Source organism: Ranitomeya imitator, chromosome 2 (genome assembly GCF_032444005.1).
Source record: "Ranitomeya imitator isolate aRanImi1 chromosome 2, aRanImi1.pri, whole genome shotgun sequence".
NCBI lineage: Eukaryota > Metazoa > Chordata > Amphibia > Anura > Dendrobatidae > Ranitomeya > Ranitomeya imitator.
The window spans coordinates 500,914,614-500,937,198 of NC_091283.1; the positions used below are offsets into that span (position 1 = coordinate 500,914,614).

General features: G+C 42.6%; 1 protein-coding gene across 1 annotated transcript in view; it reads left to right on the forward strand.

Moving 5' to 3' along the window:
- Positions 1–22,585, forward strand: part of LOC138664667 (keratin, type I cytoskeletal 19-like) — a 51,867-nt gene that overhangs the window by 651 nt on the left and 28,631 nt on the right. The gene's annotated exons all lie outside the window — the stretch shown is intronic.

Below are 22,585 nucleotides of genomic sequence, written 5' to 3' on the forward strand. Positions count from 1 at the left end.
TATAGCCAAACAGTGAAGAGATGACACATTTGTTTTTACTTGCAATTCTATAGCTTTATATACTTTACGTCTTGTAAGATGCCTTCTCAACATCTCTCACTGTCATTCTTTCTGTCTTTCCTCCTAACCATGCTCAGGATGACGTATTCTTTACTCTTTCACAGTGGTTAATCCTTTAAGATGTGAAAGCTTCTATTACAGGCTTTTATCTTTCCTAAGCAAACCTCATCTTTAATCCACAGGTTCCAGCAGTCTTATCACATATTATGTATTCTTAACTATAGATTTCCTTTAGGGACAATGGGATTTGAAGATGCAATGATGGTTATTAAATATTTCAGGTCAAGTTGTCAAAAAATCTCCTCTTAGGTAAGGGTCTTTCCAAAAAGCTTTATGACAACCAACATGGCCACCTTTAGAGTTTCTACCATGGTTGTCACTCAGTTTGTGACTAGAGGCTAAAGGAACATTTACAGAGGCAGATATCTGCCCATAATGAGTGCCGATCAACAATAAAACAATTCAAATGGAGCTCATTTAATGTTTCTTTTACACTGGCCAATGTGAATGTCATATAGAGAAATGAGGGTTAATACAATCATTTAGTCTTTATGGAGTTTGAATACGGTCATCAGCACATCCATCATGTACACAGAAAGATGTGCTGCCAACAACTATTCAATCAGTTATAAGAACAAAACTGGTGGATCCTAACAATGCCACGAAAACACACTATGTGCCACCCAGTAGAGCTACAACAAAAGTATATATGATAATGAGAACATTATGAGTTCTTTCTCATTTGTATGTTGATGCAGCATGTCATGACTTCTCTTTCTTGAAACTAATACTTTTAAACTGGCCATAGCCTTCATATATTTGGCAGACAATTTTTTCTCCTTAGTTTACCCAAACATGAACTGTAAATACTCTGCCTCCCCGAGTATGCTTGAAAGAACACTTAGGCCACTCCTATACACATTGGAAGGCCAACCAATCCTGCCAAAATCATTATGTTCAACACTAAAGGGGTTGTCCAGTATTTGACACTTGATGATCTATTCATGGTAAAGATCATCAATATGAGTTTGGTGGTGGGCTGGCACACAGCTCCCCAACGATCAGTTGAAATCTGTTTTAGCATTGACCAGATATGACCAATCTATGGGACAGAACACTTACAGGATTCTGCCTGTTCTTTATCCCGCATTCACTTGAATGGGAGATAAATAGCATTGATTGGCAGCTGCCGCTAAAGAGTGTACAGAGTTGCTGTGTTCTGCCCTGTAGATCACTTATATCTATGTCACTACTAGAGCAAATTTCAACTGATCGGTAGGGGTTGCTGAGTGTTAGACCACCACTGATCAAATATTTATGACCTATCCTAAAGATAGGCCATCAATTGCTAAGTGTGGGTCACCCCCTTAATGTAATGTGTATGGTAAGTTTTAGGCTCAGGTCACACATTCAGGTCATGATGTATCTTAATTGCAGTCAAAATTTTTCTTTTCAGCCACGGTGCGTCTAAGAGCTGTGTTGTGTCCAATCACATTTTTGGCAAAAATATAAATATATATGCACCAAATATATGACTGTCGTTCCTGGACCTTAAAGCTTGTACTGGTATCACAATGAAAATATCTTTACATTGTGGAATAGCACTACTTGACTGAGCAAAGAGACCTAAAATGGGTTCTGTCATTTCTTAGGGCTTTTTTACCATTATTACAATCACTACATGAACTGTTTTATGGACCACTGATGGAGATGAAGGACATGTTACTTCACATGAGTTCATTCAGTTTTCTTGCACACTGTTAATCCATATGACTCTTGTAGAGATCTGTGTGCCATACTGTACCTCCATGTATCATATGAAGGTATTTAGAAATTTGGCATATTCCCATGTAACCCTGTATGATTGCGTTATTCTCCTCAAGAAGCATTGCTTCCATGAAGGAAAATATGGAACAAAGAAACGACATCATATGATAACATGCAGACCATTTGGGACTGTGTGTGGGTACACCGCATGCTATTGTACACAGCTTTTTTCTGTGTGTGATGTCTTAAGATTGCCATACACTTCAGAAATCAGCAGCAAATGGGAAGGATCCACTGTGGAGTACTCAATCCAGAGTAAGTAAACCTCAGATTTATTGGGTGCAGTTAAAAAACTCCATGTAGGTAGAACTGGATACATTAAGGTAGCAAGCAAACCTACGTGTTTCAGCATATAGCGTCAGTCAATATGCCGAAATGTGTAGATCCTCTACCTTACTTTGTCCAGATCTAAATAAATGGAATTTTTTAACTGCACCTAAAAAAAGTAGCGTTTTACTTACCCATGATTAGTAATCCATGTTGGATCCATTACGTTTCCTGCTGGTTTGCTATTGGAGTTGCTCTGACCTGATCCGCGTGAGGCTTCTTAGAGTTTTGGTCATGAGTATTCAGATTGGTTAGCTGACTCATCCTTGGATAGAAGTGGGTTGATGGTTGAACATTCATTGAATGAATGATCATTATGCAAAAACAGTCTTATACATTTTGGCAGCAATAGAGTAATTCATTTTGACAAGACCTTTGACATCTGTCTGGAAAAAGTCTAGAAACGTGTTACAGAAAGATGATTCGTGAACTACAGATTATCAGATGGAATTTTTAAACATGGGCAGCTTCTTTCTAAACCAAGATGGTGGACTAAAACGATTCATCAACCAGGGAATTATTATTTTGATCAACTTTATATTAGTTTGTATGATCCCCTCTAAAATGTCTTCTGTGGGATCTCCTAAGTGTCACATGTTTAATTAACAGGAGGTAAATTTCTAACGTGTGCCACTGAGTAATAGGCTTCATTCCAACTGATGAATCACTGGCTTATTGGTTATAAATGGTTACAAGCATCATCATGAGAACATTTCATGAGAACTAAAGCTACACTACCATACAATGGATAGCAATCTGTCTATGGCCAACATAACCACACATGATTATTATCTTCTATAGCACCCAAGCTTTACAACGGTGACATGTTCATTAATATAGACGTCTTATATAATACACAATTATATAATATACACGATGAATAAAGCATTTATTTTTTTAAGGTAATGATTAATAAAATGACACCCAGCATTATTGTGCTAATAAACATCATCAAGGTTCCTTTGTAGTCATTTGTGGTAAGTGAATTAGTCATTACTCACTTGAAGGAACATTTGCAAGTTCCATAAAATGACAACATAAAATACACTAGAAAAACATAGTAAACATAATAGATACATTATATAACCTAAACAGAACATTCAAATTAGATATGTTAATCAGCGCTTTACTCTGGCATTATCTATATTTCTTTCTATAATTGTACGTCAAGATAGACATGGTGGGACATTTAGGGTCATCTGAGCTAAAACTTTAATGTAGGACCGATTTACGGGGTTGATCAATAAAACCCTGAGCTTCAGTAAGACCCATGTATGAAAACAAACATACTGTGCATCCAGAGACATCCATATATTAGTAATACTCTTAAATGTGGAGCTCATAAGGAATGTCTTCTAAATCAGCCACTAAGCTGCACTACTTTCATCCCAACTAAAGTACCACCTAGAACCTTTATGGCTTAATGGCAACACCTTGATATCACCTGGTCATTTAATTTCAGATTAACACACTATGTGAACCAATCTTCACACACTTTAAGGGATAATAGATTATGAAACACATAATTTATCAGGTTGTATCATTGAATTTTAGATTTTTATTGATTGGAAACCTTTATGACAACACAAAGGAAGGTTAATTTAGTTGATAGTGACCCTTTATATGTACCAATATTCCTCATATGAGTAATTGGGCTTTGCTAATTATGAAGAAGACTGTTCACTTGGCAACTTACATATAGGTATAAACATGGATGCATATTATTTATTTGGTCTATGTTTGAGGTCTTCCTGTTATATTACATCAAAATGTCTAAAGCCCTTACATACTTCTCTGTCATGGAGAGTAATGTAGCTGAAAGAGTACTTCAGTACTTCCTTCAGAAAAAAAGTTTAGTAGTACCCTTTTAGCCAAGTGAAAATGGTAAGTCTTATTGCTTTAAAAAAACTGAAGACTATAATTTTTTGGTTTCTTTTGAGAACAATTAAACTTTTCTTTAAAGACATCCTTGGAACGTACCTCAAAACATCAAACTATCTTGAAGTCAGAATCCTTTTTTTTAATCTACGTAATCTCACTTCCAAGCTAACCACATTCCTAAAAAGGCAGATAAAAGTCTTTGATAGAAGTTTACAGAACCAGCTTCTTGTTCTAAAATTTGAGAATCAAGAATGGGGCTCCCTAGTTTTATTGAAATGTCCATGGAACGTTTAACAACTCATGTTCTTTTGTGCGACCTCCAATGAAATAGGGTCATCTTTTCTTCATAATACTAGCTCCTAATGATGTCAATTTCTTGAGACAATCAGCAGAGGCTTGATACCCTAGGAATTACGTCATGTTGTACATGTCCCATGTTCTGTATGAAGATGTAGGTCATAACGCAACAACTTTTTTTTTTAATAAACTCAGATTTCAAAATTCATACGTTTCCAAATATTACAAGATTAATGTAAAACTTATCACGTTAAACAATCATTCAGTCATGATAATCACGGTAGTCATAAAGACAAATCTGTGTAGATGATATACTTGAGAATCCAGAAGAATAACTAAATTCTGGAGATATCAAGTTAATGTTTAGTGACTGGAATTTTCTTGAGTTTAACGGAAAGTGGTCAATCATTCGTTTACAAAAACAGGGCTGAAATGTAACCGTTCACAAACGTCTATAGTTCTTTGTGTATGAAAGTTCTGTAGATGGGGATGTAATTTCAGATATGCAGACAGAAGAAATTCATCCAACAATAATCTTGCACCATGGTATCGTGTTGACATAACTTCTTGATTTTCATACATAGACAATAACTTTTGCTCCAGGCAGAAAGCCAGAAAACTGTGCTCACAGTGCAAAAATTAATGAAGAAAACAATACCCCCGCATACTAAGATCTTATCCACAGTGCCATACTTTGAATCATTATGGCCCTGATTAGAGATGAGCAGATCGATCCGAGGAGGATCAAGTTCAAATCAAACTTCTTGAAATTTGAGGTTCCACGAATTCGAACATTTAGAGATTTGATTTGCTGTTTGCAGAAGAAAAAAAACTTGCCACACTGCTGAAGCCACAGAGAAACGTCTAATATCTTTTTGACTGAACAGTCTTTCTCATAATGCCCAACAGCTTGGACATCAGCAAATTACTATACATTTGGTCAGTATTGGGGTTATCACAAATCAGCTTTTGCAGTGGAGCACAGTTTTTATAGCAGAGTAGTTTTCCATCTCCAGGTCACTGATTAAAGAGAACCTGTCACCAGAAATAACGCTGTTAACCAGCAGATATGTGGTTAATCTGCAGGTTAACAGCGTTAGGGTGCGTGTCCACGGTCTGTAATGATGGCGCTTTGGATGGAGCGGAAAACCCACTCTGCCCAAAGCGCCGCCCCCTTCTGTACGCGCAGTGATTCCGGATGTGTTCATTGCACACATCCGGAATCTCTGCACCCCATACATAGGGCCCTGTGATTTTCCTTGCGGCGATGGAGCATCACCGCAAGGTAAACAGACATGCTGCATTCTAAAAAGACATGCCACATGTCCGTAAACGCAGGGCTGCCGGATGCGTGTTTGCACACATAGTGGAGATGGGATTTCATAAAATCCCCTCCACTATGCTGTAACATCTGGACACTGCGGGTTGCTGTACGCAGCATTCAATCCACAGCTAATCCGGATGTAATACTGAACGTGGACACATACCCTTATTATGCTGTTCGGAGCCTGCATGCTGCCGAAAACAGCAGGGAGAAAATGATCTTTATTCTTCCCACCTGCATTTGTTATTCAGACATAGGGACAGGTCAGCGTCAGTTCAGTTACCGCTCTGATTATACAGAGTGGCTGCTATTACTGCGCCTACAGCCCTGACTGACAGCCAACCCCAATGTAGAGCCAGTGCCAGTCAGGGCCGGGGGCTTGGTTACAGCAGCCGCTCTGCATATTCAGAGCGGTGACTGAACTGGTGCCACCTCTATGACTGAATACTGAATGCTGGTGGGGAGAATAAAGATCGGTTTCTTCCCCTCTGCTTTCGGTTGCGTGTAGGTGCCGGAGAGCATTAGCCTGCAGATTAACCCCAAATCTGCAGATTAACAGCAATTTGGTCTAGTGTCTCACTCTGCTGTAGAGTGTAAGCCCTTATAGTCAGCGTGGTCCTCTCTCTCCTGTAGAGTATAAGCTCTTATAGTCAGCAGGGTCCTCTGTCTCCTGTAGAGTATAAGCTCTTATGGTCAGCAGGGTCCTCTGTCTCCTGTAGAGTGTAAGCTTTTATGGCCGGCAGGGTCCTCTCTCTCCTGAAGAGTATAAGTTCTTATGGTCAGCAGGGTCCTCTCTCTCCTGTAGACTGTAAGCTTTTATGGCTAGCAGGGTCCAGCCTCTCACTCTGCTGTAGAGTGTACGTTCTTATGGTCAGCGTGGTCCTCGCTCTCCTGTAGAGTATAAGCTCTTATGGTCAGCAGGGTCCAGTGTCTCACTCTGCTGTAGAGTGTAAGTTCTTATAGTCAGTGTGGTCCTCTCTCTCCTGTAGAGTATAAGCTCTTATGGTCAGCAGGGTCCAGTGTCTCACTCTGCTGTAGAGTGTAAGTTCTTATGGTCAGTGTGGTCCTCTCTCTCCTGTAGGATATAAACTCTTATGGTCAGCGGGGTCCTATCTCTCTGTCTCTTATAGAGTGTAAATAGTTTGAATGAGGAAAAAGTCATTTTTGGTGGTTAGTTGCCTACAAGTTCCCAGTGTAAATATTTGGAAAGTGAAATTAAATGACTGGCAGTAACATGTTGGATACAACAATTTTAGTACCAAAGCTGTGCAGTTGCCAGCCTATAAAAGGGTTACTAGTGCTTGGTCTAGATTTAATTGGCATCATGGGTATGAAATTTTAAACACTTTGTGGTTTTATGTTTAATTAATTTGCTTTTCTAGTTTCCTCCCGCAGCCCCAAAACCTTGTTTTTACTGGATTATCTGTTCCATAATTTGAGTGACTGTCTACAGCATCATCATGTAAATGGTAATACTAGTTTGCTTAAGTACATAAGATCTGAATGTGAATCATCTAATGTAGGAAAGAGATCACCTGGTTCAGTCATGTGCTCTATTAGCAGTCTGTGGTTTTTATCACTTTTAATTGAACATGTCTCTGTAATGAAAGCAAAATCGTTTGCAACTAATAGATAGAGTCCATCAATATTTCACAGGCAATCTAGCATATTGTAGTTACATCATTTTTATTAATGTCATAACAGCAATAATATAGATAATTTTTGACTGTATCAACAACATAGAGGACAGTACGGTGCGAATGCGAAGGCTTTCTCTCATTTATCGACTGCATGAGGAATAGACACAAAATAAAACAAGTGGCATGGTTATTGATTCCAATATGGCACTAAGCACATCGGACTGCCACCAACAAAAAAACAGACTTGCATATACAGTGCCTACAAGTAATATTCAACCCCCTGCAGATTTAGCAGGTTTACACATTTGGAATTAACTTGGCATTGTGACATTTGGACTGTAGATCAGCCTGGAAGTGTGAAATGCACTGCAGCAAAAAAAAAAATGTTATTTCTTTGTTTATTTTTTTTTTTAAATTGTGAAAAGTCTTTTCAGAGGGTCATTTATTATTGAACCCCTCAACCCACCAGAATTCTGTTTGGTTCCCCTAAAGTATTAAGAAGTAGTTCAGGCACAAAGAACAATGAGCTTCACATGTTTGGATTAATTATCTCTTTTTCCAGCCTTTTCTGACTATTTAATACCCTCCCCAAACTTGTGAACAGCACTCATACATGGTCAACATGGGAAAGACAAAGGAGCATTCCAAGGCCATCAGAGACAAGATCGTGGAGGGTCACAAGGCTGGCAAGGGGTACAAAACCCTTTCCAAGGAGTTGGGCCTACCTGTCTCCACTGTTGGGAGCATCATCCGGAAGTGGAAGGCTTATGGAACTACTGTTAGCCTTCCACGGCCTGGACAGCCTTTGAAAGTTTCCTCCCGTGCCGAGGCCAGGCTTATCCGAAGAGTCAAGGCTAACCCAAGGACAACAAGGAAGGAACTCCGGGAAGATCTCATGGCAGTGGGGACATTGGTTTCAGTCAATACCATAAGTAACGTACTCCACCACAATGGTCTCCGTTCCAGACGAGCCCGTAAGGTACCTTTACTTTCAAAGCGTCATGTCAAGGCTCATCTACAGTGTGCTCATGATCACTTGGAGGACTCTGAGACTGACTGGTTCAAGGTTCTCTGGTCTGATGAGACCAATATCGAGATCTTTGGTGCCAACCACACACGTGACGTTTGGAGACTGGATGGCACTGCATACGACCCCAAGAATACCATCCCTACTGTCGAGCATGGTGGTGGCAGCATCATGCTGTGGGGCTGTTTCTCAGCCAAGGGGCCTGGCCATCTGGTCCGCATCCATGGGAAGATGGATAGCACGGCCTACCTGGAGATTTTGGCCAAGAACCTCCGCTCCTCCATCAAGGATCTTAAGATGGGTCGTCATTTCATATTCCAACAAGACAACGACCCAAAGCACACAGCCAAGAAAACCAAGGCCTGGTTCAAGAGGCAAAAAATCAAGGTGTTGCAGTGGCCTAGTCAGTCTCCTGACCTTAACCCAATTGAAAACTTGTGGAAGGAGCTCAAGATTAAAGTCCACATGAGACACCCAAAGAACCTAGATAACTTGGAGAAGATCTGCATGGAGTGGGCCAAGATAACTCCAGAGACCTGTGCCGGCCTGATCAGGTCTTATAAAAGACGATTATTAGCTGTAATTGCAAACAAAGGTTATTCCACAAAATATTAAACCTCAGGGTTGAATAATAATTGACCCACACTTTTATGTGTAAAATTTATAAAAATTTAACTGAGCAACAAAACTTTTTGGTTTGTAAGATTTATGCATCTGTTAATAAATCCTGCTCTTGTTTGAAGTTTGAAGGCTCTAACTTATTTGCATCTTATTAAGCCTGCTAAATCTGCAGGGGGTTGAATACTACTTGTAGGCACTGTATAAGTCCTCATAGGAAGACCCATACCAGATACCACTCATCATCTGCACATCATAAGTGGTACAATGACATGGAGTAAGCCACATCTTCTGCTTATGTAATAAAGGAATCGTCAGTACAGGGTAAGGGTCAGTCCACATTAGTCAAAGTGCGTCGCTTAAAGAGTAAGCGCTGATTTCATTTATATTTCATAAATCAATAGCACATGTAGAATCTGTATTTAATGAAGAAATGTTATTACATTACTGAGATAGGATATCATAGTTGCTGCTGATAAGTTTCTATGTAGATGGGAGGGAGGAGCTATAGGCAATGCTCCTCCTTCCACCTCCCTCCCATCTACACAGAAACGTATCAGCAGCAACTATGATATCCTATCTCAGTAATGTAATAACCTGTATTCACTGAATATGGATGAGAATTTTAAAAATGAATTATCAGTCCTGGCAGAGAGCAAGCCGATTTCTCTGAAAAGATGTATTACAAAGTTTCTTATTCTCATGTGTTTGATTTATGAATTAAAAATTAAAATGTCGGTTACTCTTTAAAGCACCACTCCAGTGTTTCTTTTATTTCAGCGCTAGAGTGGTGCTAGTAATGTAAGTTCCCAGTCACCAGCCTTATACTTACCAGCCACTGTCTTCAGCTGTTCCCATGGCACCATCTTGTGACTGGCCGGAAGTCAGAGGTAACCAGGTACGGACTGGGGCTGAAATTCAGCCCTGGCATTTGAAATCACACAGAGCCATGTTGTCTCCGTCCCCATGAAACAGATGGGATACATTACGAATATTACCCTGGATGGAGGAAAGGAAGATTTTCTACAAGACCAATATTTCTGTGGCCAGCTGGAGTAAGTGACGGAGTCAGGAACTTTGTGCGCCATCAAAACTCTTAACAGTATGGGTATCTTAAGAACACCGATTCTGTTAACGTAGCAGACAAGGCAGCCCATGACCAGACAGGCCCTTCTGGCATTTGCCAAAATTGCTAGATGGCCAGTCCGGCCCTGGAGGTAACGGTCACAAGCTCTCAGTGTAAGTCTATGAGACCTTTGTTCTGGCCTGGATCTGGGTTTCAGAGACTTACATTGAGTGGCGACTTCCGACTTGCCCAGAAAACACTAGAGCCATCCGGCAAGTCACAAACTGCAGAAGACATCTGGAGCATCGATGATAACAGATGAAGACGGTGTCTGCGAGTATAATACTAGTGATAGGAAACTTATGTTAGAGACATCACTCTAGTGGTAAAATTTTTTAAAAAAGTGATGCTTTAAAAACGGCCAATCTGCAACTTGTTTGTTGATTGGTGGTCCTTTAATAGCCATTTACACAGGTGGATTGCATTTCATTTGCACACTGAATGTTCTGTAACAAATCGTTCAGTGCACATAAGCTGCCATTGTTTTCGGCAACGTGAAACCTGTTTACATGTCGGTGCACGGCCGAGAATTATGATTTTTAGGCCTGCTTAAAAAAATTTATTCACCTGCCAAAAAAGTGCTTAGCTCATTAATCAGGTGATCATTAGCCTGTTTACACAGCAAGATTATCGAGAAACCAGGAACGCACGTTAGGAATAATCTTACAGTGCAAATGCAACTTTAGTGTCATGGTTCTTCTCATTTGGATTTTTATCTCAAACTACATGTGATCAGCCAACTGCGGTCAATCCTGGGCATACACTAGAGAAACTATTTTAATAACAGACATTTCTAAGAAAAATTAAAATAGGTGAAATGTTTGAGGATTTTAGATAGGACTATATGGAACTTGAGAAGTTGATTATCCTAAAGGCTTGCTTCCAAACAAGGTTTCCTGAACTTTTTAGATTCTAGTAAAAAGATGATAAAAAGCATGGCTGATGTACATCTGATTAGAGCCCAATCTAAGTTGAAGATAGACCATGGATGTGGATATACTGATTAGAAATCTATTTGATAAAGTTGTGTAAGTTGAAGCTTGTGGGCCCTAGTGCAAAATCTGTAACTGTGCCACCACTTACTTTATGTGGTCTATAATATCATGGGGTCTTCCTTTGTTGGAGGAGGTATCCCTAGGGCACCAGTGAGTAGATGTCACATCCACTTCAAAATTGCTGATTTGAATTATTGTCCAAGATTTGATTAATGCTCTTATATACAATAGACTAACTTCGGCCAAAACCGGCCAAGCCCTACTGATATTTCCTTACCAGACAGATGATGTTGGGGAGAGAGATTAACGGCATGTCCAATTTTGGATTGCCAGTCCCTTTGTTCGCAGTGTGATAAGCCACCACCAGAGGTGTTTGCCAGTGGCTCTTTCATTGACAAAACAGTGCATATGGAGGGGGTGTAAATGATGGCTGTCAGCCAAACAAGGGTTGCTAGCTTGTATTTCTAAGATTTTGAAGCACAAACTCCTAAATTTTGGGGTCTGAGAAATCTGTGAGGCCTTAAAGAGGTGTCCGGGACTTTAACATTGATGGTCTATCTCTCGACAGAATAGTGACCTCAGCTGAGTTCTGCACACTCGCCCACTATTGTTTTGAAGGGGTGACAGATGTGCAGTACCGAGCCACAGCCGCTATAAAGTCGACGGAGCTGGTCTGTTTGCCACCTGGAACAGCTGATCGAGGAAGTACAGAGTCGCGCCCCAACCGATCAAACATTGATGACCTATCCTGAGGATAGGCCATCAATGTTAAAGTCCCGGAAAACCCCTTTAATATGGCTGCTGGCTGCTTTGCCATACCTTTTAATGAATACTGCTTCAGAGATAATGTATATATTTGTCAACCTATCAAGAGACCATAAAAAAGGGCTCTCCTAATTAAGCTTAAATATAGCTTGCATAATGAACTAGGGGTAGAATAGCCATATATAAAATCCAATTAATTTTATTAAGCACATGTACAAAAAATTATGGCAAACATATAAAAAAGGAGATGTTAAAACAGAAGGTAGATCTCGCTGAGTGTATTATTGTTCAAGAGACATATTCGTCAGAATTTAGATAGAAAAAAATATACATGAATAATCTAATATGTCTCATAGATATAATGGAAATGTATGGCTAGGGACCACTCCTGAGTGACAAGTCATATCATGGAAGCACGCACCCAACACATGTTTCGCATCTGGCTTCTTCAGAGGGGTTTTTTAATATATTTTTCAAAATTTGTTGTACATGTGCTTAATAAAATGAATTGGATTTTATATATGTCTATTCTTTGCCTAGTTTTTTACGTATATTATATTTAGGGATACATTTGTGTATATTAGCTAATTTTTGTCAAAATAATACCTAGCCTTGCCTAATTAGACAATAAAAACCTTTTGTGAATCATTCTATGGAGCTCTAGATGTGGGAGATGTAAGGTATGATCTAGCCCATCATGGAATGCAGATGAACACTCAGCATTCCCTGGTGTTACCACATACAATATATAGGTTGACCGTGCCTTGTAATTACCCTACTTGTATAGACTTCTAAAAGGCCAAAAAGAAGATTAGTCATAATTACTCTATTATGAGTTATGTGGTTTTGTAGTTCCTAGTCTCTAATGGATTACACTTTAGCTAAAGTACAGAGTGCAGCACAATTTCAGCTCGCATTGGGATTTTTACTAAGACATTGTCATTTGTTGCAACAAAAAGCAACTTTTATCACTATATTAAGTAGAATACATAAGATTACAGTGGTTGTTTCATGTTGATGAACAGGAGTGCTCCACTCGCCATCACTAGTCCGTACTGTGCACTTTCCAATTCTGCATCATGGGAGTAGTGCAGTGTCACTGGAGCTGGATCCAGCGGTCTGGCCAGCCGTCGAGCAGCGCTTACAAGATCTATAATAAAAAACGTAAAATCTATGTCCTCCTTGTTTAGTAAATTTGCGCAAAGAGAAGTAAAAAAAAGAAAATTTAAATTTCCTGTTTTTGAGATACAATGAATATTTGGGGACAAGTAAATTGCAAAGTTACTTGTTTTTGCAAGTACTTTTCCATATCACCATTTCAAAGGGAACCTTTCACTCGATTCATGCAGCGGAAACGTTTCAGGGAAAAATATACCTGGCTGCAATTGCACAGCCAAGCTCTAATTCATGCTGTCCATGATTTGGGCATCATAAATCAGGTAACAGGTTCCCTTTAAGATGATGAGACAAAAAACACATCAACATACAACACTGATAAACTTCCAATGGACTTACTACATTTATGAGTCTGCACCATGATATCAAATATAGAAAAATAGTCAGCTCACTCATATTATTATTATTATTATTATTTATTTATTTATATAGCACCCTATACATGAGAAGGGGTTACATACAAATTACAGATATCACTTACAGTAAGCAAACTAATAGTTACAGACTGATACAGAGGGGCGAGGACCCTGCCCTTGTGGGCTTACATTTTACAGGATAGTGGGGAAGGAGACAATAGGCTGAGGGTTGCAGGAGCTCCGGTGTTAGTGAGGCGGTAGCTTCGGTAGTGGTGAGGCAGCGGGGTCAGTGCAGGTTGTAGGCTTTCCTGAAGAGGTGGGTTTTCAGGTTCCATCTGAAGCATCCGAATGTGGTTGATAGTCGGACGTGTTGGGGCAAAGAATTCCAGAGGATGGGGGATATTCAGGAGAAGTCTTGGAGGCGGTTGGGTGAGGAGCGCATAAGTGTGGAGGAGAGAAGGAGGTCTTGGGAGGACCAGAGATTACGTGAGGGAAGATATCGAGAGATTAGTTCAGAGATATATGGAGGAGACAGGTTGTGGATGGCTTTGTAGGTCAGTATTAGTCATTTGAACTGGATATGCTGAGGGAATGGGAGGCAGTGAAGAGATTTGCAAAGAGGGGAAGTAGAGGAGTAGCGAGGAGAGAGATGAATTAGTCGGGCAGCAGAGTTAAGGATGGACTGGAGAGGTGCAAGGGTGTTAGCAGGGAGGCCACAGAAAATGATGTTGCAGTAGTCAAGGCGGGAGATGATGAGGGCATGCACAAGCATTTTAGTAGATTGACGGTTGAGGAAAGGACGGCTTCTGGAGATATTTTTGAACTGGAGGCAACAGGAAAGAGCTTGGATGTGCGGTTTGAAGGACAGGGCAGAGTCAAGTCATATGAAGATCCAAAGCATGGAAACCAGCGGTGCTGCAGGAGAAACACTGGAGGAGGAAAAAATGATTTTGGCTCTCAAAAGTTCCCTAGGCTGTTCTTAAAGGGGTTGGTAAGTTCTAATCTGCTGATCAGTGGGTGTCACACCACTGGAACCAGCACTGATCAGCAGAATGGAGAATTGTTATCACCAACAGGAAACTTTCATCCCCGTGATGAAATTGAGCCAATAAATTCATTATGGGGTAGTGGCTGGATGCCCAATCTCTAGTCCATAAATGCTCTAAAGAATTGCTGGAGAAAGCAGAGCAACAGGCTTGGTAAACCCATAGGGAATGAATGAAACAGTGGTTTAACACGAGCACTGATGCAACATTCTAGCAGAGATACAAGTTAGGCATTGCAAAATTTAACTTAGAATCATCCCTTAATGATAATTTGATCACAAAGAGTTCCTCTGCCAGAACCTCCAGCTGTAGTTTGTGGAAACACCTAGCATTAAACAAAATAACAAGTTATCCTCTATACATAGCACAGGAGAACCTTGTTAATCACTTGGGGCCTGACTCCAGTGATCCTGAGAAATGGGCTCGGCAGCCACATCTTGAATGAAGTAGAGGAGAAAGCTGAGCACAGAACTGGACATCCTCCAGCAGCCCCATAAACAATGGATCCAGCGGCACCACAGTAGACAATGCGGCTGCACCAGAGAGGAAATAACCATTACACAGTGTCCATACAAATGAATAGGTTGCCTACGTAATGTGGAATAGGACAAGTCATCCAGAGTGAGAGACTCTTTGGAGCTGCTCTTCACTCTGGTCTAGGGATGATGATCCACTTCAATTTCTAAATTCGGTATTTAAAAATAATTTTGTAAACTGGACACAGATGACTGGAAGTGAATCCAAAAAGTGATCTCCATATGGCTAAAGTAAACTAGACCATGATACACAAAAATGTGGGAATATAGTAGACTCCAACCTGATTTACTTCTAAACTGTGACCCTGGTTACCAGGAGTTAAAGACACAAATGATCATTTAGCTTTCAGGCATTGCTAACTGTGCAGATAATTGACCTCATATTGTTGGCTGGTTGAGCATTACTGCCTATTCTTTCTGTCATTACATGTCTGGAGCTTATTAATCGGGCAATTATAATAATTTCAATGGCATGACAACGTTGATTCTGAGGTACGGTAAGTATTATTTTATTATTTTCCCTGAAACAATGTGTAGTCTGGGGAAACTGTGCCAAACTTGAGTTTCATAGTAAGAGATTTTTTCAGTTGACTTCTGACGCCTGTGGAGTCGTTGAAATGACGAGATTAAAGAGACAGCTTTTTGGGTGCATCTCTTGATGAATGACAGTAGGTATGTAAACAATCGAATGAATGGACACAATGGTAGTGCAAGTCATGGACTTTCAGGCTCACACGTGTAGTAGAGATTACTTTTTTATTTGGTAGGAGCCATGTTGCACTGGCCTCAAAGAAGAAAAAGTTCTGATGGTCAATGAAAATATCCAGGGCATATATCATTGCCTATAGGTGCCACTCATACTCAACAGTAGTTTCAATGAAAATGGAGCAATTGCTCACAGCTAGAGTTGAGCGACCTTGACCTTTTTAGAGTCGAGCCGGGTTTTGCGAAACCCGACTATGTCCAAAGTCGGGTCGAGTGAAATCGGCCGATTATGACGTAAAGTCGGGATCGACCGAAACACGAAACCCAATGCAAGTCAATGGGGCAGCATAGTCGGCAGTGAGTGGGGGCCAGGAAAACACCTAGAGTGGCCATTTTAATGTCAAAACCATCCATTCTTCTTAATGAAGCTTGTCAAGCGTAATTTACCTTATAATAATTGGAAGGCATTTGAAATTGGGGGTCATTTGGCTAAAGTTGTGGGGGGTAGGGCTGGTTCAAGTAATTAGTGGGCCCAGGAAATCTGGACCACGTCACGGCAGTGGAGCAGGGAGAGGTAAGTATTTCAACTTTGCAAGTGCTGTGAACCTGAGCAAGCAGGGGGGGCCCACTCGTTGGCATTGGCACTGGCACAGGGCCCCTCAAAGTACAGCGGTGTGTTTGCACGGCGGGGGCGCCTCCCACCGGCAGCAACACTTTTGCGTACTATGAGAGGCCCTGTGCCAGTGACGTCGCCAACTAGTATTCCTCCCCCCACCTGATGAAGGAACCTGCACTTTCATCTGCACCTTCCTCTTTGTCCCCGTGTAAGGTGGTATGGTATGCGGGAAGAGCAACCTGACTTTCAGCAGGGTCACAATGTTGTTGTGTAGCGTGCACGGGGAATGTTGCGTTATGGGTCAATGTACCAGCAGACTCATCTATCACTGGCTGGGCAATGGGCACGATGAAGTGGAAACACAGATATAGGCCCAAAGAAGAAAGTGGGCTAAATGCAGTTCAAAATTGGTAACACAGGAATAACCAGGGGGCATTGCAGTGGAGGACAACTGGAATGAGAGGCTGACACAGAGAGTAGGGCCAAATCAGTAAGTAGTCGAAATGCAGTTCAAAATTGGCAACCGTAGTAAACAGGCGGCACAGCTTTGTTCAGTGGAGGAGAACAGCAAGGAGTGGCAGACACCGATAGTAGGCCCCAAACCAACTAGTACGCCAAATGCAGTTGTTCCATTTAACCACAATTTAATGAGAGCCTGAAGATAGAAGCTCAGGAAAGGCAACCTGGGGAACACCTTGGAGTGTAACACACCATCTCTCTCCACCCCATACCCATTTTGTATGGCCTAATGCAGTGTACTTTTCTACAACTACTAAACGAGAGTCGGAAGACCGAAGCAATGGCAAGGAAACCTGGGGAACACCTTAGAGTGTAACACACCCTCTCTCTACACCCCATACCCAATTTGAAGGCCTAATGCAGTGTAGTTTCCAAGAACTACTAAACGAGAGCCGGAAGATCGAAGCTCAGGAAAGGCAACCTGGGGAACACCTTGGAGTGTAACACACCCTCTCGCTACACCCCATACCCAATTTGAAGGCCTAATGCAGCGTAGTTTCCAACAACTACTAAACGAGAGCCGGAAGATCGAAGCTCAGGAAAGGCAACCTGGGGAACACCTTGGAGTGTAACAAACCCTCTCTCTACACCCCATACCCAATTTGTAGGCCTAATGCAGCGTAGTTTCCGACAACTACTAAACGAGAGCATGAAGATCGAAGCTCAGGAAAGGCAACCTGGGGAACACCTTGGAGTGTAACACACCCTCTCTCTACACCCCATACCCAATTTGTAGGCCTAATGCAGCGTAGTTTCCGACAACTACTAAACGAGAGCCGGAAGATCGAAGCTCAGGAAAGGCAACCTGGGGAACACCTTGGAGTGGAACACACCATCTCTCTACACCCCATACCCAATTTGAAGGCCTAATGCAGAGTAGTTTCCAAGAACTACTAAACGAGAGCCGGAAGATCGAAGCTCAGGAAAGGCAACCTGGGGAACACCTTGGAGTGTAACACAACGTCTCTCTACACGACGGAAGGGCTGATTCTTAGGAAGGAAGGCTGTTGGAAATAAGCATTGCGCGTCCGAGGGTGATTATATTCTTATTAGGTATATACTCACCCTCGGACGCGCCCTGCTTCTTTATTTGGAATGAATGTTTATTTGCAATGTGGTGTTGACTTTCTCTATTATTTTGGTAATTAATGATTTTATTATTTTCATTATTTTGCATCTTCTCGGCAATAATATAAAGAAGACGCGACAGGACAACACTCGGTGGATGCCATATGTGTGTTTTCAATTTAAAAAAACTTTCAGTTAACTACTTGCAGGAGAAAGTAATTGTAGCTGGTGGCCATTTTTAGTACTGTACCAGATTAGAGTTGTGTGTTTGTTTTTAATGTTAAAATGTCTGCATTTGATATCTCACCAGTATTTTCTTTTTTATAAGCAAAATACTTATTTTTATATTTTCTGATGTTGGTTCCAGGGGTACACGGCCAGCAGTGCCCTGGTCAGTGTAGTAGTAGTTGAAAGAATGGACCGCAGACAGGCATCGAAGGCCTAAAATAATAACACATGGCTGTAGGCAATTTTAAATTGGTTCCAGGGGTACACGGACAGCAGTGGTGTGGTCAGTGGAGGCCTAGTGGAAGGAGTGACCGCAGACAGGCATCGAAGGCCTAAAATAATAACACATGGCTGTAGGCAATTTTAAATTGGTTCCAGGGGTACACGGGCAGCAGTGACCTGGTCAGTGTAGTAGTAGTTGAAAGAATGGACCGCAGACAGGCATCGAAGGCCTAAAATAAAAAAATTGGGCTGGCTGTAGGCAATTTTAAATTGGTTCCAGGGGTACACGGGCAGCAGTGGTGTGGTCAGTGGAGGCCTAGTGGAAGGAGTGACCGCAGACAGGCATCGAAGGCCTAAAATAATAACACATGGCTGTAGGCAATTTTAAATTGGTTCCAGGGGTACACGGGCAGCAGTGACCTGGTCAGTGTAGTAGTAGTTGAAAAAATGGACCGCAGACAGGCATCGAATGCCTAAAATAATAACACATGGCTGTAGGCAATTTTAAATTGGTTACAGGGGTACACGGACAGCAGTGACCTGGTCAGTGTAGTAGTAGTTGAAAGAATGGACCGCAGACAGGCATCGAAGGCCTAAAATAAAAAAATTGGGCTGGCTGTAGGCAATTTTAAATTGGTTCCAGGGGTACACGGACAGCAGTGGTGTGGTCAGTGGAGGCCTAGTGGAAGGAGTGACCGCAGACAGGCATCGAAGGCCTAAAATAATAACACATGGCTGTAGGCAATTTTAAATTGGTTCCAGGGGTACACGGACAGCAGTGGTGTGGTCAGTGGAGGCCTAGTGGAAGGAGTGACCGCAGACAGGCATCGAAGGCCTAAAATAATAACACATGGCTGTAGGCAATTTTAAATTGGTTCCAGGGGTACACGGACAGCAGTGACCTGGTCAGTGTAGTAGTAGTTGAAAGAATGGACCGCAGACAGGCATCGAAGGCCTAAAATAAAAAAATTGGGCTGGCTGTAGGCAATTTTAAATTGGTTCCAGGGGTACACGGGCAGCAGTGGTGTGGTCAGTGGAGGCCTAGTGGAAGGAGTGACCGCAGACAGGCATCGAAGGCCTAAAATAATAACACATGGCTGTAGGCAATTTTAAATTGGTTCCAGGGGTACACGGGCAGCAGTGACCTGGTCAGTGTAGTAGTAGTTGAAAGAATGGACCGCAGACAGGCATCGAAGGCCTAAAATAAAAAAATTGGGCTGGCTGTAGGCAATTTTAAATTGGTTCCAGGGGTACACGGGCAGCAGTGGTCTGGTCAGTGGAAGTCTAGTGGAAGGAGTGACCGCAGACAGGCTTCCAAGGCCTAACATAACAAACTTGGGCTGGCTGTAGGCACTTTTAAATTGGTTCCAGGGGTACACGGGCAGCAGTGGTCTGGTCAGTGGAAGTCTAGTGGAAGGAGTGACCGCAGACAGGCTTCCAAGGCCTAACATAACAAACTTGGGCTGGCTGTAGGCACTTTTAAATTGGTTCCAGGGGTACACGGGCAGCAGTGGTCTGGTCAGTGGAAGTCTAGTGGAAGGAGTGACCGCAGACAGGCTTCCAAGGCCTAACATAACAAACTTGGGCTGGCTGTAGGCACTTTTAAATTGGTTCCAGGGGTACACGGGCAGCAGTGGTCTGGTCAGTGGAAGTCTAGTGGAAGGAGTGACCGCAGACAGGCTTCCAAGGCCTAACATAACAAACTTGGGCTGGCTGTAGGCACTTTTAAATTGGTTCCAGGGGTACACGGGCAGCAGTGGTCTGGTCAGTGGAAGTCTAGTGGAAGGAGTGACCGCAGACAGGCTTCCAAGGCCTAACATAACAAACTTGGGCTGGCTGTAGGCACTTTTAAATTGGTTCCAGGGGTACACGGGCAGCAGTGGTCTGGTCAGTGGAAGTCTAGTGGAAGGAGTGACCGCAGACAGGCCTCGAAGGCCTAACATAACAAAATTGGGCTGGCTGTAGGCACTTTAAATTGGTTCCAGGGGTACATGGGCAGCAGTGTATGGTCAGTGGAAGTCTAGTGGAAGGAGTGACGGCAGACAGTCTTCGAAGGCCTAACATAACAAAATTGGGCTGACTGTAGGCACTTTTAAATTGGTTCCAGGGTAACACGGCCAGCAGTGGCCTGGTCAGTGTAGTAGTTGTAGAAAGAAGGGACCGCAGACAGGCTTCGAAGGCCTAACATAACAAAAATGTCAAAACAATGGTATTGTCAGTGCCAGGCATTGAAGGATGTCAGCGGCTAGACTACACATTGGTGAAGCTGTGAGAGATAATTTTGCTAGTGGTAGAGCACTGTTTGAGCTGGGGGGGGAACTGTCTTGTGGCCGGCGGTACAGGCACAGGGCCCCTCATATTACAACGGTGTGTCTGACGTTGGGTGCGCACCACCACCGCCAGAGACACTTTATTGTACTATGAGGGACCCAGTGGCAGTGCCGTCGACCAAAAGCGGCCACACCCACCTCTTCAGACAAACAGCACTCTCAAGGGTCCAAGCGCAAAGTGGCGATAGCACGGCCCCGTGTGGGGAGTTTGGCCATTTCGTGAGGTGGAAACATGTCGTATGCTGGACAATCAGGTGAAGAAAATTACGAGATTGGAAAAGTCATTCAGAATAGTCCACAGGCAAGACCTTTTCATAGGAAAGCTAGGTGTCAGCCGGGCAGGGTGGGGCAAAAGATTTTGAAATCCAGTTGTGGTTCATTTTAATGAAGGTTAGATCATCTACATTTTGGGTAGCCAGACGAGTCCTTTTTTCTGTTAGTATTGAACCTGCAGCACTGAATACTCTTTCTGATAGGACACTAGCTGCCGGGCAAGCAAGCTCCTGCAATGCATATTCTGCCAATTCTGGCCAGGTGTCTAATTTGGATGCCCAGTAATCAAATGGGAATGACGGTTGAGGGAGAACGTCGATAAGGGATGAAAAATAGTTTGTAACCATACTGGACAAATGTTGTCTCCTGTCACTTTGAATTGATGCTGCAGTACCTGTCCTGTCTGCGGTCATAGAAAAATCACTCCACAACCTGGTCAGAAAACCCCTCTGTCCAACGCCACTTCTGATTTCTGCCCCTCTAACACCTCTGGTCTGCTGGCCCCTGGAGCTCGTGTGAGAACGATCACGGGCGCTGTGTGCAGGGAATGCCAGAAGCAAACGGTCAACAAGAGTTGATTGTTTTGTTGCTAATATTAGTTCCAAGTTCTCATGTGGCATAATATTTTGCAATTTGCCTTTATAGCGAGGATCAAGGAGGCAGGCCAACCAGTAATCGTCATCGTTCATCATTTTTGTAATGCGTGTGTCCCTTTTGAGGATACGCAAGGCATAATCCGCCATGTGGGCCAAAGTTCCCGTTGTCAAATCTGCGGTTGTGCTTGGTTGAGGGGCAGTTGCAGGCAAATCTACGTCACTTGTGTCCCTCAAAAAACCAGAACCCGGCCTTGCCACGCCACCAATTTCCCGTGCCCCCGGGAAAGCTTCCTCATTAAAAATATACTCATCCCCATCATCCTCCTCATCCTCCACCTCCTCTTCGCCCGGTACCTCGTCATGTACACTGCCCTGACCAGACAATCGCTGACTGTCATCAAGGCTTTCCTCTTCCTCTGGTGCAGACGCCTGATCCTTTATGTGCGTCAAACTTTGCATCAGCAGACGCATTAGGGGGATGCTCATGCTTATTATGGCGTTGTCTGCACTAACCAGCCGTGTGCATTCCTCAAAACACTGAAGGACTTGACACATGTCTTGAATCTTCGACCACTGCACACCTGACAACTCCATGTCTGCCATCCTACTGCCTGCCCGTGTATGTGTATCCTCCCACAAAAACATAACAGCCCGCCTCTGTTCGCACAGTCTCTGAAGCATGTGCAGTGTTGAGTTCCACCTTGTTGCAACGTCTATGATTAGGCGATGCTGGGGAAGGTTCAAAGAACGCTGATAGGTCTGCATACGGCTGGAGTGTACAGGCGAACGGCGGATATGTGCGCAAAGTCCACGCACTTTGAGGAGCAGGTCGGATAACCCCGGATAACTTTTCAGGAAGCACTGCACCACCAGGTTTAAGGTGTGAGCCAGGCAAGGAATGTGTTTCAGTTGGGAAAGGGAGATGGCAGCCATGAAATTCCTTCCGTTATCACTCACTACCTTGCCTGCCTCAAGATCTACAGTGCCCAGCCACGACTGCGTTTCTTGCTGCAAGAACTCGGACAGA